Raw genomic sequence first — 14,326 nt, forward strand, 5'->3', positions numbered from 1 at the left:
GCTATATGGCACATTCCAAATACATCCCACTGCTGGAACAAACATTCCCATGATGTATCTATCAGGTAGATGTCAGATATTACATATCTTCTTTTAGCTTACCACTGTGAACTGTCTTAAGAGTTTTAGGAGTGTTATCTTTAATAAGTGATAAGCTGCCAAGATTTTAGAAATTACAACTACCTGTAGTCATTTCCAGCATAAAGTTCTTATTTTCACCATTATTCAGAATACTGGGGAAAAAAATACAGAATAAAGATAAAGTTTCACAAGATGCTCCCATATCACTGATCATAGCCCATCTCCTAGGCCTGCTACTAAAAGTATATTCACATTTTAAAACCTTATATTCACAGTGGTTACAAAATTACCATGCTATACAAGCACAGCCTGATTCAGTAAGTGGAATGGAAGAGTGAAAGGAACTATTTATTATGTGACAGGAAGAGTGTTACTTTTCTTACATATGACCTCCGCTAATCCTCAAAACTCTCTGAGATTAAGTATTAATGTTCTATGTTAACTAAAAAAACGGAAGAAAAACAGAGAAGTTAAGCAACTTGCAGTATAAGGGACTTTGAAGACATCCAGAATCCTAGCTCTGTTACTGCAGCGATTTTCAACTGGTGTACCACAAGAATTTTTAAAACACACAATACCTAACTATTTAGTCAGGGGCACTGGCACTGACCCTTTTCCCGTAGATTATCAAATTTTAAAAAATGGCAAGTAACATAATAGCCACCCAAGTGTGAATAAATCACAGTTATGCCTACTGTTTTTTGTCAGATCGACAAAAATAAGTTTTTTGGTGTGCCGCAGAATTTCAGTAATTAGTTTATGTGTGCCATGAGATGAAAAAGGTTGAAGATCATTGTGTTACTGTATGTGACCAGAGGTGTCTATTTGTAGGTTAACCAGACTAACTGTATGTGACTCTGGGTGACTTAAAAATCTCTGAACCTCAGTTCTCTGACCTGTAAAATGGGGTTTAAGTAAGAAACTTCATGTCAAGTGTTCAATTCAAAGCCTAGTACTGTATACGGTAAGTTCACTCAGTAACCATTAGCATAGGTCAAAGACAAACAATTATTTAAGATCTACAATGTGGATCCCTCCCTCTCACCTGTCCCAGACATGCCGTGGTCTTAAGAGGTCCCCTACCAATCAAGAGACACCTTCCCTGTCAAGTGATGCCCAATACGGGCGGAGAATGCTAACCAGAAGCTCGCCCAGTACCCACTGCCTCTGACAATATTATTCGCCTCCTCCAACCTCCTCCATCACATTCAGGTCTTACACCAAAGTCCATACTTTTTCTGCTACCATATGCTATAGCTACCAACACACACTTATCCCCATAAGAATCCATGCCTGAAACATGACACAGATGGGAAACTGACGTTACTTAAATGAGGTAATTAAGAACCAACTAAACCAACAGAAGTATTTTAGCTCTAATATCTAACAAGCAGTAACAAGTAGAAAACTCATCAGAAGATACTATTTAGACATTCAGGCTTATAGAGCTTTGCTCTGACTACCACGAAATTATTTCCCTATGCAGACATTTATACTTATCTCAAACCAACTGTACATTAAAATTTTAATTACCAGAGGTTCCCCAAATAAAGCTTCCTGGTTGGCATGGACAAAGAAATCAGCCCTCCTACTACATAATTTAAACACTGCATCAAATTGAGGACTGACAACTTTATTTTCAAAATGAACTGCTACTTAATGCTGTTATTTATTTATAACTCTACTACTTATAAATTGAGACAACTGAACAGTCATCACTTTTCCTACCCAAACCCTTGACCCAAAACAAACTTTATTGTTCTAACAATGTTAAAATATCTCACATCTCACTGAACAATACAGTATAACATGGATACTGCAAAACCAAGGATAGTAGCAAAAGTAAATTTCCAAAACAGTTATTAATAGGCTTACTATTTCAAACAACTTTCAGGAACTAATTTGCCTTTCAAAGGGATTGCTAAACCAGAATGGGATACCCACATATATTTATTTTGGCAACTGTAGCCTATTCAGCAAGGCAACAAGCCTCTGAGACAAGAATGCCACATATTCCAGGGAAACAAAATTAACACACATGCCTTGGTGAAGAAGCTGAGTTCTTCTAACCAAAGGCAGAAAGAACACTTTAACTATGTAGTCACCCTTCAAAAGACAAACAAATCAGAACACCTTCGCTTTAGCAACGAAGCTTTTAGAAGGCAGTGTTCACTTTGCAATCATCTTTAACGCTCCTGCATTTTAAAATTCTAACTTCTGACTCATTCAGATATAAAATAGTCATTACAGACACCAATGTTCTACTCGTTTAGTTCGGAACCCTGCGTAGGAAACACTGGTTTCTGTTTCTAGGTTTACAATTCCATACCCATTCATTTTGTGCTAATATAACCACTAAATATAGCTCTAAGACACTGACGATTAATAGTAGTTAATGATGCGAGTGAGTCATACCTCTTAGGTCCAGAAACCAAGATCCAAAGATATTTCTATCAGACCTATGGAAAGAGGAAACGACAAACACCTGTCACAAAAGCTTTACAAATTGGGAGGCCACTGTCATTCCCAATCCGATTCATTGGTCACCCCCACCACCAAAAAAAAAAAAAAAAAAAAAGAGGTCGAGAACCTCACTTTGTGAAGGGAGTGGGGTAAAGGCAAGGCCATAAGGAGAGCAGCCACCGACGTATTGGGGGGAAGGGCCCTGGTTATTCCAGCCCTCGCGCTGAGAGTCAAAGCGAGAGGCCTCAGGCAAGTCAAAGTCCTGTTCCTCCCTGGGCCTCACTTAGCAGATCTGTAAAACTCGGTGCCTGGTGAGGAGCTGCACCACTCACTCCACGGCTGCTTCCTTCAGTCAGCACCCGCAGAAACCCATCCAGTGCCGTGCCAAGCCCCCACCTCCGACCACACCATCCCCCAGACTTTCTAAAAGGGCCGGAACAAATCCCACTCCCAGGCCCCAATACATACGTGCCCTCCCGCCAAGCAGCGGGTCCAAAGCAGGCCTTCACACCTACAAGGTATCGGATCCCTCCTCCTCACCTGTCCCAGACATGCTGTGGTTTTTGAGGTCCCCTCCCGACTCGACACACACCTTCCCTGTGAAGTGATGCCCAATGCGAGCGAGAAGGCCGACCAGAAGCTCGCCAGGTACCCACCGCCCCGACAATACCATTCGCCTCCTCCAACCATCTCCATCACCGACCCGCACCCGCTCCACGCGCCGCTCGCCTTGCCCTCTGCTGCCCAGAGAAAGCCCAGTCCACTCACCCGCCGCCACCACTGCGACGTCTCCTCAGCGGCCTCCTGGCCGGAGCAGCCCAGTGGCCACCTGGGGCCGGGGCCGGGGCCGCGGCCCGCCGCTGTCGCTGTCGCCACCGCCGCCGCCTGGCCTCAGCCCAGCCCCATCGCCCTCGGCCGGCGCCGGCGGCTGCGGGTCGCTCGGGCTTGAGGCGCCGCCGCCGCCGTGCGCTGCGGCTCGGGGTGAGGGGAGCGAGGCGCCGGGCAAGGCCCGGGCCGAGCCGGACTCAGGGGCGTCCGCGCTCTTCTCCTCAGAGCCCTGGCGGCGGCGGCGTGCAGCTGAGGCAGAACGAGAACAAGGGAGGGCGGCAAAGGGAGGCGGGCAGGGGAGGGGGGCGGTCTGCACTTGGAAACGTCCTCCCACCGCCAGCTACGTAGTGACCCCCCCCTCCCCTCGCTGTGGCTGTTGAACCACGCTGCGGGGAGAGCCGACGCAGCTCGGGACTCCCGCGCCGGATGTGAGGTCACGTGATTGCCTCAACCCGGCGCCGAGGGTGGAGGGGCGCCAAGGGGACGATGGGAGGGGTGGGACCAAGAGAGGTGGGAGGAGCGACGGGCACAGGCCCCGCCCACTCTCGCCTTTTTAGCGCCCCCCCCCCCCCAACGAAGAAAAGAAAGCGTAGGGGAGGGAAGTCCAAAAGAGCTGGTTGTTGGAGGGGGTTACTAACTCACAGGATGGCTTTTGCGGGGGGGTGCGGTAGGTGGGGGAACGGGAGGAGGTGGAATTTGCCTCCTGGCCATGCAAAGACGAGATCATAGTCCAAATGCTCGTTTTACGAACAGGGAAACTGAGGCCCAGTTGAGGAGCCTAGACTTGACTTGCCTGGAGTCAGGGTCACAGAGGAAGCCTGTGCTAGAATGACAGCGGGAAAACCAGATGCAGGTCTCTTTCATTCCTTAATAGCACCCCCTGCCCCCCAGAAACAAACAAAAAACTACTATAATTAGCATCGAACAACCAGCTCGGCTAGCCCCTGCCCGCCTCGGGCGGAGGACTGGGGAGGCGTACCAAGTGAAAGTTCCCACGCGCCCACTAAACCGTCTCCGGAGGAAAGGAGTTTCTTCCGACAGTGCTGGGTGCAAATTAAATACTTCTCTCCGTATAAGATTTATCTCCCACAGGGCCCCGGCCGGATATACAAATCACGAGTTTGGTTTTTGCGGCATTCCCTCTGCGACGCGAGCGCGTGCTCAGCCACCTGCTGCCTCGGCTCCAGCCATCTTTCTGCTCCGAATCAACTGCGCCCCGTGCCTTGAGGTTGGTCCATCTGTGTTGTTATTCCACCTGGCAGCCAGCAGAATTCTTAGCTGCTTGAGCATAAGAAAGGGAAAGAACTCAAAGGGTGGTTCCTGGTCCACCCACCTGGGACACCTCCCCAGAGACGAGCATTCAGGCTCTGGTTCATAGAACCTAGCCACGCATCAGAGGTCTGCCACCCCTGGTCCGCAACACAGGATGACACCTTATTTGGGGCCGCACACCGCCCCCCAGAGTCCAGCAGCACTGATGTCACCTCAAGGGGAGCCAGGAAAACACTGCTCTTGGTCCCCTAGATTGTGTAGAGCTGCAGTGTTTGTGCACATGACGTGGTGGCGTGGACTGCGCACTACAGCGGAATGAATCCACACCTCTTCCCAACACCTGGACTCGGTCTCACCATTTGTTTGTTTCAAATCTCACAGGTGTTCAAATGATTGCATGAGATAAGGGATGTTGAAGTATTGGGCAAACTGTAAGAAGTCTCTCTAGGGGTTGAGCCCTTAAATCCTCCTCTTCCACCTCTCCCAGCTCCTTGGCTCTTGCCTTAAAACCCCCTCTTCCACCTCTCCACTCCTCTTTGGCTCCTGCCTGTTTCCCCTCAGCCTTTATTTATTTATTTACTTAAAATTTTAATTTATTAATGAGAGAGAAAGAGAGAAAAACATTGATTTGTTGTTCCATTTATTTATGCATTTCTTGGCTGCTTCTTGTGTGTGCCCTGAGCAGGGATGGAACACACAATCGTGGCATATTGAAAGATGCTCTAACCATTGAGTACCCAGACAGGGCCTCCCCTCAGCTTTTAAATAAACTCAAATCTCTCAAGTCCTAAAAACAAAACTATCAAACCAACCCTCCACTCAAAGTGCCCTCTCCAGTTAGCTTCCAAGTATTTCGCTCCCTCTCATGCAGACTCTTAACCAGTGGTCTAACCTGGCTGTCTCCACTTCCTCATTTCTCTGCACTTGGCAAACTGGCCTCCAAATTCTCACATCTCAGTAAATAAGGCCTCTTCTTCCTTTGGTAGCATTCTTAAATGATACCAGTTGTGAATCTGCACCTTAAATTCAAGAGTCAACTTTATACCCACAGCTCTTCTCACTCCACTCTCAGGGGATCACCTCCACCCTCATGGTTTCAACTAACAAAGCAGCAATCTCCAGCCCACACCTCTTCCACAAAAGTTAGACCCAAATATTCAACTGCCTGCCAGGCAGTTCTATCTAGATATCACAGGGGTCCCCAAACTCAGTATGTCTGAAACTGGACTCATCCTCACCTCCATAGCTGCCCCTCCTTCAGCTATTGGCATCATAGGCTGTTGGCACCACCATTTACAGTCATCAGAATTAGATGGGGGAAGGAGTGAGTCATTCTTGATTCAGCCCTTTGCCTTATATGATCACCAAGTCCTATCTCTTCCACCTCTTTCATAAGGCTCAAATCCCTACATCCATTCCCACTGGCATACATTCCAGCCCTCCTTTGCCTCTGAACTGTTGCAGCAGCCTCCTAACAGTCTCCTTCAGACAAGCTCATTCTCCACTCAGCCTCCAGAATGAACTAAAATGCACTCCTATTTAAAAGCCAGCAGAGGTTCCCTGGCTTCTGGCTGCATGTGTACTTCTATCGTATCCCGCAGCAACCTGTTGGATTCTAAAGGATCATGGAGAGTCTCAAGAGGGACTTCAAGAGGCACCCACAATCCCCAGAGTAAGGCAACACACACTTAGGCAAGGGAAAACTATAGGAAGAAAAAGAGCAACTGAATATTTTCAAAAATTCCCTGCTACAGATGTTTTGGGTATAGAAAGAAGAAAATGTAGATACCGGAGGAGATGCTGAGTCACTGAGAAAGGCATGAGCATGTTCATAGGCTGCTGGGAAAAAATTGAGCTAGAAAAGGAGGAGAAGCCACAAGCTAAAAAAAGGAGAGCCAGAGACTGGAGCAAGTCCTGAGAAGTTCTGGAAGGCTTACTGGTTCTCTGCACATGATGATTCTGGGCTGGGCTGCTGATCATGCTTGGTTCAGCCCTTCCCTCCTCTGATCCTATTCACTCTTTGAGACCCAACCCAGGATCACAACCCTCCTAGTTAAAAGAGAACAAAGAGGTAACAGCCTTCCCAGTAAGCTCTAACTTGACTTTCCACAAAGACTATGTTGAACATCCTCCATCCTCAAAATCTCCATCCTTGCATGACTTCCTCTCTTACCATCTCCTTACCTCCTATTTCACTGGGAAAAAAAAAAATGCCTACCATCAAAAGGGTAAACCAACGAATATACATATTCACCCACACCTGCATCCAGTTTTTTCATTCATTCCAGTTTTTGCAGAGGGGCCATGCCTCCTCCTGAGAGAGTACCTCCTATAGGTAACTGCTGTTGCCAAGGCCAGTGGACACTTTTCAGGCCTTATCTTTCTAGCCCTCTCAGCAGCATTTAGCTGCCATTCTTAAAAACACTTTTCTCTTAGTTTGATAAGAGAATTCTTCTCTTTCCTAGGGCTCAATCCAGGGCACATTTGCCTTTCTACACCAGTTTTATTGTTTTGTTTTTTTAATTTGTCATCTATAAATACTACAAGACTTGTGGACGGGCTTCAGGGGGTCTATAAATACCTTAAACTTGAATGCAAATACTTTTAGATTTTATTTATTCTTAAAGAGAGGGGAAGGGAGGGAGAAAGAGAGGGAAATAAACATCTATATGAGAGAGTAACATGGATTGGTTGCCTCTCACATGTACCACAGCCAAGACCAAACCAACAACTCAAACATATGCCCTGACTGGGAATCGAACCAGTGACCTTTCACTTTACAGGCTGATGCCCAACCAACTGAGCCACACTGGTCAGGGCTTGAATGCAACTACTTTTAAAGGAACAAATACAGCTTTCATCAGCTTCCCAAAGGTGTCTGGGACCCCTTACAAAAAGGATAAGAGCACTTATTCACATGCAGTGCCCCAGCTGACCTCATCCGCCATGGCTGTAGCTAACGTCTGTGTAAACATTAATAACTCTCCACTCCACACCCACAGCCCAGGTTTCTCTTTGCAGTTCCTAGACCATATCTCCCTGTCACCTTCACATGATGCCTCACTGCTACTTCATAAATTCACTTATCCAAAATCCCTACCCTACTTCTCCAAACCAGCTTCTTTCACAGGCTTCTCAATCTTTGCAAAACACACTGTCACCCACCTAGTTGCTCCAGCAACTAGGAAATTTGAGTCAGTCTTTCCAATCCAGTACTAAACCCATTTTAAATCCTTCTACATCTCTCGATTTCTATTGCCACTAGCATAAGCCAGGCTGCCTCCATTTCTCTCCTAAAACTATTGCCTTAACCCCAACTGATTTGTCCACTTTCACCCTTCACCCCTCCAATCCATTCTCACACAGCAGCCAGAGTGTATTACGAGTGTGACTTGGAGTATGGCTCTTGGCAAAGGCTTTCAATTGATTCCCATTTCACGAAGAATTAAATGTGAACTTCTTTGACCCATAAGGCCCAGTGTTGGATTGGCCTGGCCACTCTCTGCCTTCACTGGCACTCCACCCTTACCCTCCCTCCACTCTCACCCTCCCTCCACCCCAGACCTTCTTCCCTATCTCACCTCATTCCAAAGGCCTTCTTTCAGCTCTTTGATGACTCAGGATCTTTGAAAAAACATTTTTTTCTCTTCCCTTTTTTTCTTACCTGGCTCACTCTTACAAGTTTCAGCTCTTGGCTAAAATGCTTGTACACCAGTTCTTGAAAAAAGCCTTCCCCAGACCCTTATTCTTTATTTTCTGATGACTCCCATTTATTTTCTTTAAACAATGGTCACAATTTTAATTACCTGTGAATTTATAAATGTATTTAACACCTGTTTCTCCCATCAGACTTCAAGTTCTATAAAAATGGGGACTAGATGCAGTTCTAGATTTTCTCTAGAAGAGGCTTAAAAGTAGCAATCATTTTGGAAGAGAAAAAGGTGTCTTGAGGCTGTGTTTGCATGGCACTTTATAAAAATTATCAATTATCCATTCTGTAAATGAAGAAAGGACTTTTGGAATTATGGTGAAGGGGCACATAAAACATTCCCTCTCCCTTCCCTCAAGCCTCCTCTTATTGCTGCTGTTGGCAGAGACTAAATTGGTTTGATCACTATAGACCTAACACTAGAAAGCCAGGCATGTGGTTGACCCTCAAATGTTTGTAGTCTGTTGAATGATTAAATGAATGAATAAATTTACAATCTCAAACATCATCTCCTTCAAATACTTTCCCTGAGCCCCATACTAAAATTCACTCTTCTGTGTGTCCTTTTCACTTCATTTACAGCCTTGAATAAGTATTATCTGTTTATTGACACTGTATAGAGCCAGTGTCAGAGAAGGAAAACTCTGATTCCAAAAAACCTCCGCTGCCTTGCGGCATACCTCTTCAGGGGAAAGGCTAAGGGAGTAAACCCCGACAGAAAATCCGGAGCCTGAGTCCCTAAGGCGGTTTGACGTTGTAGTCAACACCGGCAACTCCTGCGGCGCACCTGAAGCCAAGCTGTATTGACTCCGTCTTTCCCTTGGATCCTTCAGCTGCGAAGAGAGGGGGGGTCTGCTGCATGGGCAACAGCAGACCCTCCATATCACCCTGCCCAGGCTCTGTAGCTTCAGCTCCACTGGAGAGGACACTCCAGCGTCATCGCAAGATGTCGATTCAACACGGGAGGAGACAGATACCGTGTCACTCCCGAGTCGGACTGCACAGCCATTCTCGGCGGTGCAGATAGACTCTTAAGAAGCTACACCATCGTCTCGAGACGGACGGCTGCCAACATAGAGCCAGTGTCTTCCATTAGTCTATGTCATATTCATAGTTTTTATTCTACAGTTCTGAATATTTCATGTGTTATTTGATCAACACAACAATGCCAATACTAAAAGCAGCAGTTACTATTAGCTGTATTTTTTTTAGATGAGGAAACTTTATATGTATTAAATCATTAAATCTTTAGAATAATCTTTAAAAAGTAGGTACTATTATCTCTATGTTTATAGACGAAACTCATGAAAGCTTAAAATTCCATATTATGGAATAGAAAAGGATGTGAAAAAACTCATTCAAGATCACAGAGCTAGTAAACAACAGCACAGCCAGGATTCAACTCGGTTCCAGGGCCAAACTCTTCATCAATATGAACAAATGAAGCCACAGGGATCCATCTACTGGGACCCAAACTCTGGATTACTTGTTTAAGCACCCAAAGGCTGAGCTCCTCATGAGCGAGGACCACACTCACACAGCTCTGGATCCTCAGCCCCTAGCAGAGGACTTAGCACATGATGGTACTCAATAATAAATATGCCAAGTGACTGAATAACAAATTATTATTAATTTTCACAACTACTATGTCAGACTAACAATGAAATGATTTTGATTCCTATCTTATAGATGAAAAACAAGGTTCACAATTTCACAAGAGGACGTGACTTGTCTAATTGTCCTTTTGACTGACTCCAGCCCTCTTCAGTATTTCCTCTGCTGCTTCCATGAAAGGTTAGAGCACACATGTTTAGATTAGGAAGACTTCACCATAAGAAAAGCTTTAAAACAAACAAACAAACCCACAGCACTCACTGTCTTTCCTAGAAAAAGGGGCCATTAAAATTATTTTATTATGATGTTTGCCTAACAAGTACTCACTTTCCTTTAGCTTCTCCTAAACTATTCTGTCCCTGTTTAACCTGAACTCCATTCAGCACTCTCTGTCTCTCCGTCTCTCTTTCAGTGTGTGTGTGTGTGTGTGTGTGTGTGTGTGTGTGTGTGTGTGTGTTAGAACAGGAAGAGGGAGCAAAGCTCTAAGTCAGATGTCTTGAAATCAGAGTCCTGGGGCACCACTGAGTAGTTTCTGTTGCTAAGCAATGAAAAAAAATTTTTTTCCTGTCTCTTCAACAAAGTGGTAGCTGGGGACCCAGCATTCTTCTCAGGCTCTGGTACACTAGATTATGGTGCATCACTGAATATTGTTTACCAACTCATCATTTAGGATATAGGGCTCTTCCTGGAGGAGTGCTCACTGTTGGCACATAGCCAGTCATTTGCTAGTAAACCGGTTCCCCAAGAGGAAAAAAGCCGTGATTTGTAGTATATACTAATTTCACGGTGTAAATACTCCCACTGCAGTCAATTTCAAGCTAACAACAGTTTAAGCTGCTCACAAAATTCCTGAAAATTTAGCAGTCTATTCTCATGAGCTGACACAATCTGGTTCAAGCACACTGCTCATGTGGATGAGGAGAGGAGAAAAACAAGTAGCCCTTTAACTGATGGTTTAGGGGCAAGGCCTGACACATAGGATGTTACGGGGAATTTCCCAGTTTTCAGATGTAATTATTTCACCTCTGATGAGTAAAGAGCAATTGTACTGGAGATGGGAAAATGAGATTCAAGGCTTAGCCATCTTAAAAGTAATGTATTTATTCCTTTGAACCTCAATTTTAATGTGAATTACATTACCTCACAAAATGGTTAATTATCTAACAAACACTTATATAGCAATTATCTGCTAGGAACTGTTTAGTACTTCACAAATTTACTTATTTTTGAGTACTATTATCAATTTAGAGATGAGAAGACCAAAGCACAGAGAGGTCAACTAAGTTCTCTAACGTTACACAGCTAGCAAGTAATAGAGCCAGTGTTTGAGCTTGGCTCCAAAACCCATGCTTTTAGCTTCTAGGGACACAGCCATGCTTATTCACTTACATACTGCCATGGTTGCTTTTGTGCTACAACGGCAGAGTTGAGTAGCTGGGATAGAGACCGTACGACCTGCAAAGCCCAAAATATTTTCTATCTGGCCCTTTACTAAAAAAATTGGCTGACCCCTGGTCTATGGTGTCCTGCCTGCTTGTATGGGGTAAGACAATAGTTATTATTAGGAGCCTAGTAGTCCCCACATTCAAGCTGGCTCTGAAATTGCATTTTGGGCCAATAATACAAGTGAAAAATAATATCAAGATTGTAACTATAACCCAACATTTGTACTATAACAATTGTGTCAGTGACAGACTTCAGTTACAAATGATCCATGGAAACTTGTATTAATAGAAACATTTATCTCACTTAACAGGATCCCAACATTTGAGGCTTGGAATTAATTCAGAGATTGTTCATCCCAACCCCAACTCTCCACTTGGGGATATTGTATTGGGTTTCTGAGGTTAATGCTGTAGATCCCCACAATCATCCCTTGAGTCCTGCAAGATGATTCCCCTATATAGACATGTCTTTTGTTTGTTTGTTTGTTTGCACAGCAGAACAAAGGTACCTCTTCTGTGGGGCTCAGGTAGCAGGTTCACATCTCCAGCCTGTCATTCTGTCTCCCAGTCAGCTCCGCCATGTGTCTACCTCAGATACTAAGCAGAGAAGCTCCTCAAAGCGTGTCATTCACTGGCCTCATGCAGAGTCGTTAAAAACTTTCCCTGACCTTTACAGCTACTTCCTGTGAGTCTCGGGGACTGCTAGTCACTTGTGACCTATTTTCAGATCTGGCAGTTTTGGCTTCCAGAGGAACAAACCCGGCTGCAGGTGGCCGAATGCTTCCTTTGCACTCTGGCAGCTAAAAAGATTGCTCTCAGTGGCATGCCTGTAGGTCTCACAGCCTCCTGATTGCCTCACTCAGGCCAATAGATTTTCATTGCGCTGTGAACCACAGGTTAATATCTCAAGATCTCCAGAAAGCTGTTTGCTATCTTCTTTTGCTAAAGACAGTTGCTTCCTTATAGTAATAAAGAAAAAGACCCATTTTCTCTTCTTGTTGGTTTTTTTCTTTTCTCAAAGCAAAATGCTTCACCAGAATTGATAAATTAGGGCAATGCTGATTGAGCTCCCATGTAGAAGTTTCATTGCCGAAGAATCTCTTTCATAAACATTTCAAAAGTGAGTTGATTCAAAACATACCTCCATCATGAGGTTACCTATAATGCAATTCAGTCTAGGCAGCAGAGTCCAAACAGCGAGACGTTTGCAAGTTTCCCAACAGCAGCAGGCAGAAAGTGAAAGAGAACGTTTTCAAGATGGAGACCACCAGAAACACCTCCCTATTCCCATGTCGTTCTTTGTCTCTAAACTCCTTTAAAAACAGTTAAGTAGCTGATATCATCAGCAAAGACAACCCAAGTGAAGCTTCCTGGGGCTTTACTAAAAATTCCCTTTATAATCCTTTAAGCTTATGTGATTTTTTTTTCAGGGGAGAGCACAGATGCAATCCCCCACTACCACAAATTATGCAGTCAAGTTTTCCACATTTGGGGAAATGGCACGAGTCAGCACATCTGCAGTGCAATGGATAAGCCTCGCCATGGGAAAACCACCTTCATGATCATGGTATCTCCCCTGCCAGATAAGTAAAGCTTATGTGATTTTTTTTAGGGTAGCTTTAAATAATTTTATCAACTTAGTTTCATTATTAAAATATACATAAATTTAAAGAAGACTCAGGACCTTAAAGATCTCAAATATTCCTTCAAGGTTTACCTAATAGCTTTTTGGGGTTCCTGAAATACTTGATTTTATCTTTTTATGAGAAGTTATGTGTTTCTACAAATAGAACTTATGCCCACCTCCATCCTCCTCCATACCAATTCAAATATTCAAAGAACTAACTACAAGCTCCAAGAGAGAACATGGAGTCATATTCATGTTTTTTATACCTCTACAACATGTGGCCATAGTAGTAGGTGGTCAATAACTGTTACTGTTGATACATGACCTTCATGAAGTCAGAAACTTTCTAGATGTAGTTCATTCCAATAATCTCAGCAACTAGAACACTAACTACCAGGTAGTAGCCACTCAGTAAATATTGAATAAATGAGCTTGTAGCTTTATTAAGTTTAGGAGAAGGAGATTTAAAATTCTTAACTTTTTTTCATTAAATTTGATCCTCCTTGAAAGGGTCAGGGATCAATCAGAGAAGTAGAATCAGTAGAAGAGGTTTATTTTAAGTAATTGGCCTATATCAGTGATTTTCAACCAGTGTACCCTAAGAATTTTTAAATACCTGACTATTTAGTCAGGAGCACTGACCTCTTTTCCCTTAGATTGTCTAATAAAAAAAAAATAATGACTATAGCCAACACAACAGTAGACATCTGGTGTGGATGCCCTGTTTTGAACCATAAATATACAGGTCATATATCAGAGTTGCATCTTATTGCTTATGTTGCATAATAAAGTTACATCTTATTGGTTAACTCTTGGTACCAGAAATCTTTGTATACAACCATAAGCACCTGATTCTTTTAAAAGTTACTTTGGAGCAAAATGTGTAGGTAATTACTTTTTTTTTTTTTTTTTGTAACTTAATCATAATTATATCTTTTTTTGATCGAATTGGCAAAAAATACATATTTTTAGTGTGCCACAAAATTTTAGTAATTAGCTTATGTGTGTCATGAGATGATAAAGAGTAAAAATTGCTTGCCTCACCTGCGAGCCAAGTGTCGCTGGTTTGATTCCCAGTCAGGGCACATGCCTGGATTGCATGCCAGGTCCCCAGTTTGGGGCGCATGAGAGCCAACCACGCACTGATGTTTCCCTCTCTTTCTCCCTCCCTTGCCCTCACTCTGAAAATAAATAAATAAAATATAAAAAATAATAATAATAAAAGCTAACAATAGAAAATATTTTTTTTTAAATCACTTGCCTCTTTAATTGTGGGGCTAAAAATCT

At 43.8% G+C, this 14,326-nt stretch overlaps 1 protein-coding gene and 1 non-coding gene across 5 annotated transcripts in view; both read right to left on the bottom strand.

Annotated features, from left to right (window-relative positions):
• ATP13A3 (ATPase 13A3) overlaps nucleotides 1–3,805 on the bottom strand; it is an 86,768-nt gene extending 82,963 nt beyond the window's left edge. For 2 of the 4 annotated variants that reach the window (XM_090275530.1, XM_090275513.1), the window contains exons 1-2: nucleotides 3,313–3,805; nucleotides 2,497–2,540 (exon numbers count right to left, since the gene is read on the bottom strand). The gene's annotated coding sequence lies outside the window, so the exon portion shown is untranslated. Of the gene's footprint in view, nucleotides 1–2,496; nucleotides 2,541–2,676; nucleotides 2,972–3,012; nucleotides 3,289–3,312 lie in introns of those variants that run through there. The other 2 variants (XM_090275521.1, XM_090275515.1) reach the window with 2 other exon arrangements.
• A 9,034-nt stretch (nucleotides 3,806–12,839) lies between these two features.
• On the bottom strand, nucleotides 12,840–13,003 carry LOC150021116 (U1 spliceosomal RNA). The gene has a single exon (XR_016513415.1). It is a non-coding gene; the product is annotated as a U1 spliceosomal RNA (small nuclear RNA).
• Nucleotides 13,004–14,326: the final 1,323 nt, after the last annotated feature.

The sequence above is a fragment of the Furipterus horrens genome, unplaced genomic scaffold (genome assembly GCF_987537825.1).
Source record: "Furipterus horrens unplaced genomic scaffold, mFurHor1.1.pri manual_scaffold_1, whole genome shotgun sequence".
Taxonomy (NCBI): domain Eukaryota; kingdom Metazoa; phylum Chordata; class Mammalia; order Chiroptera; family Furipteridae; genus Furipterus; species Furipterus horrens.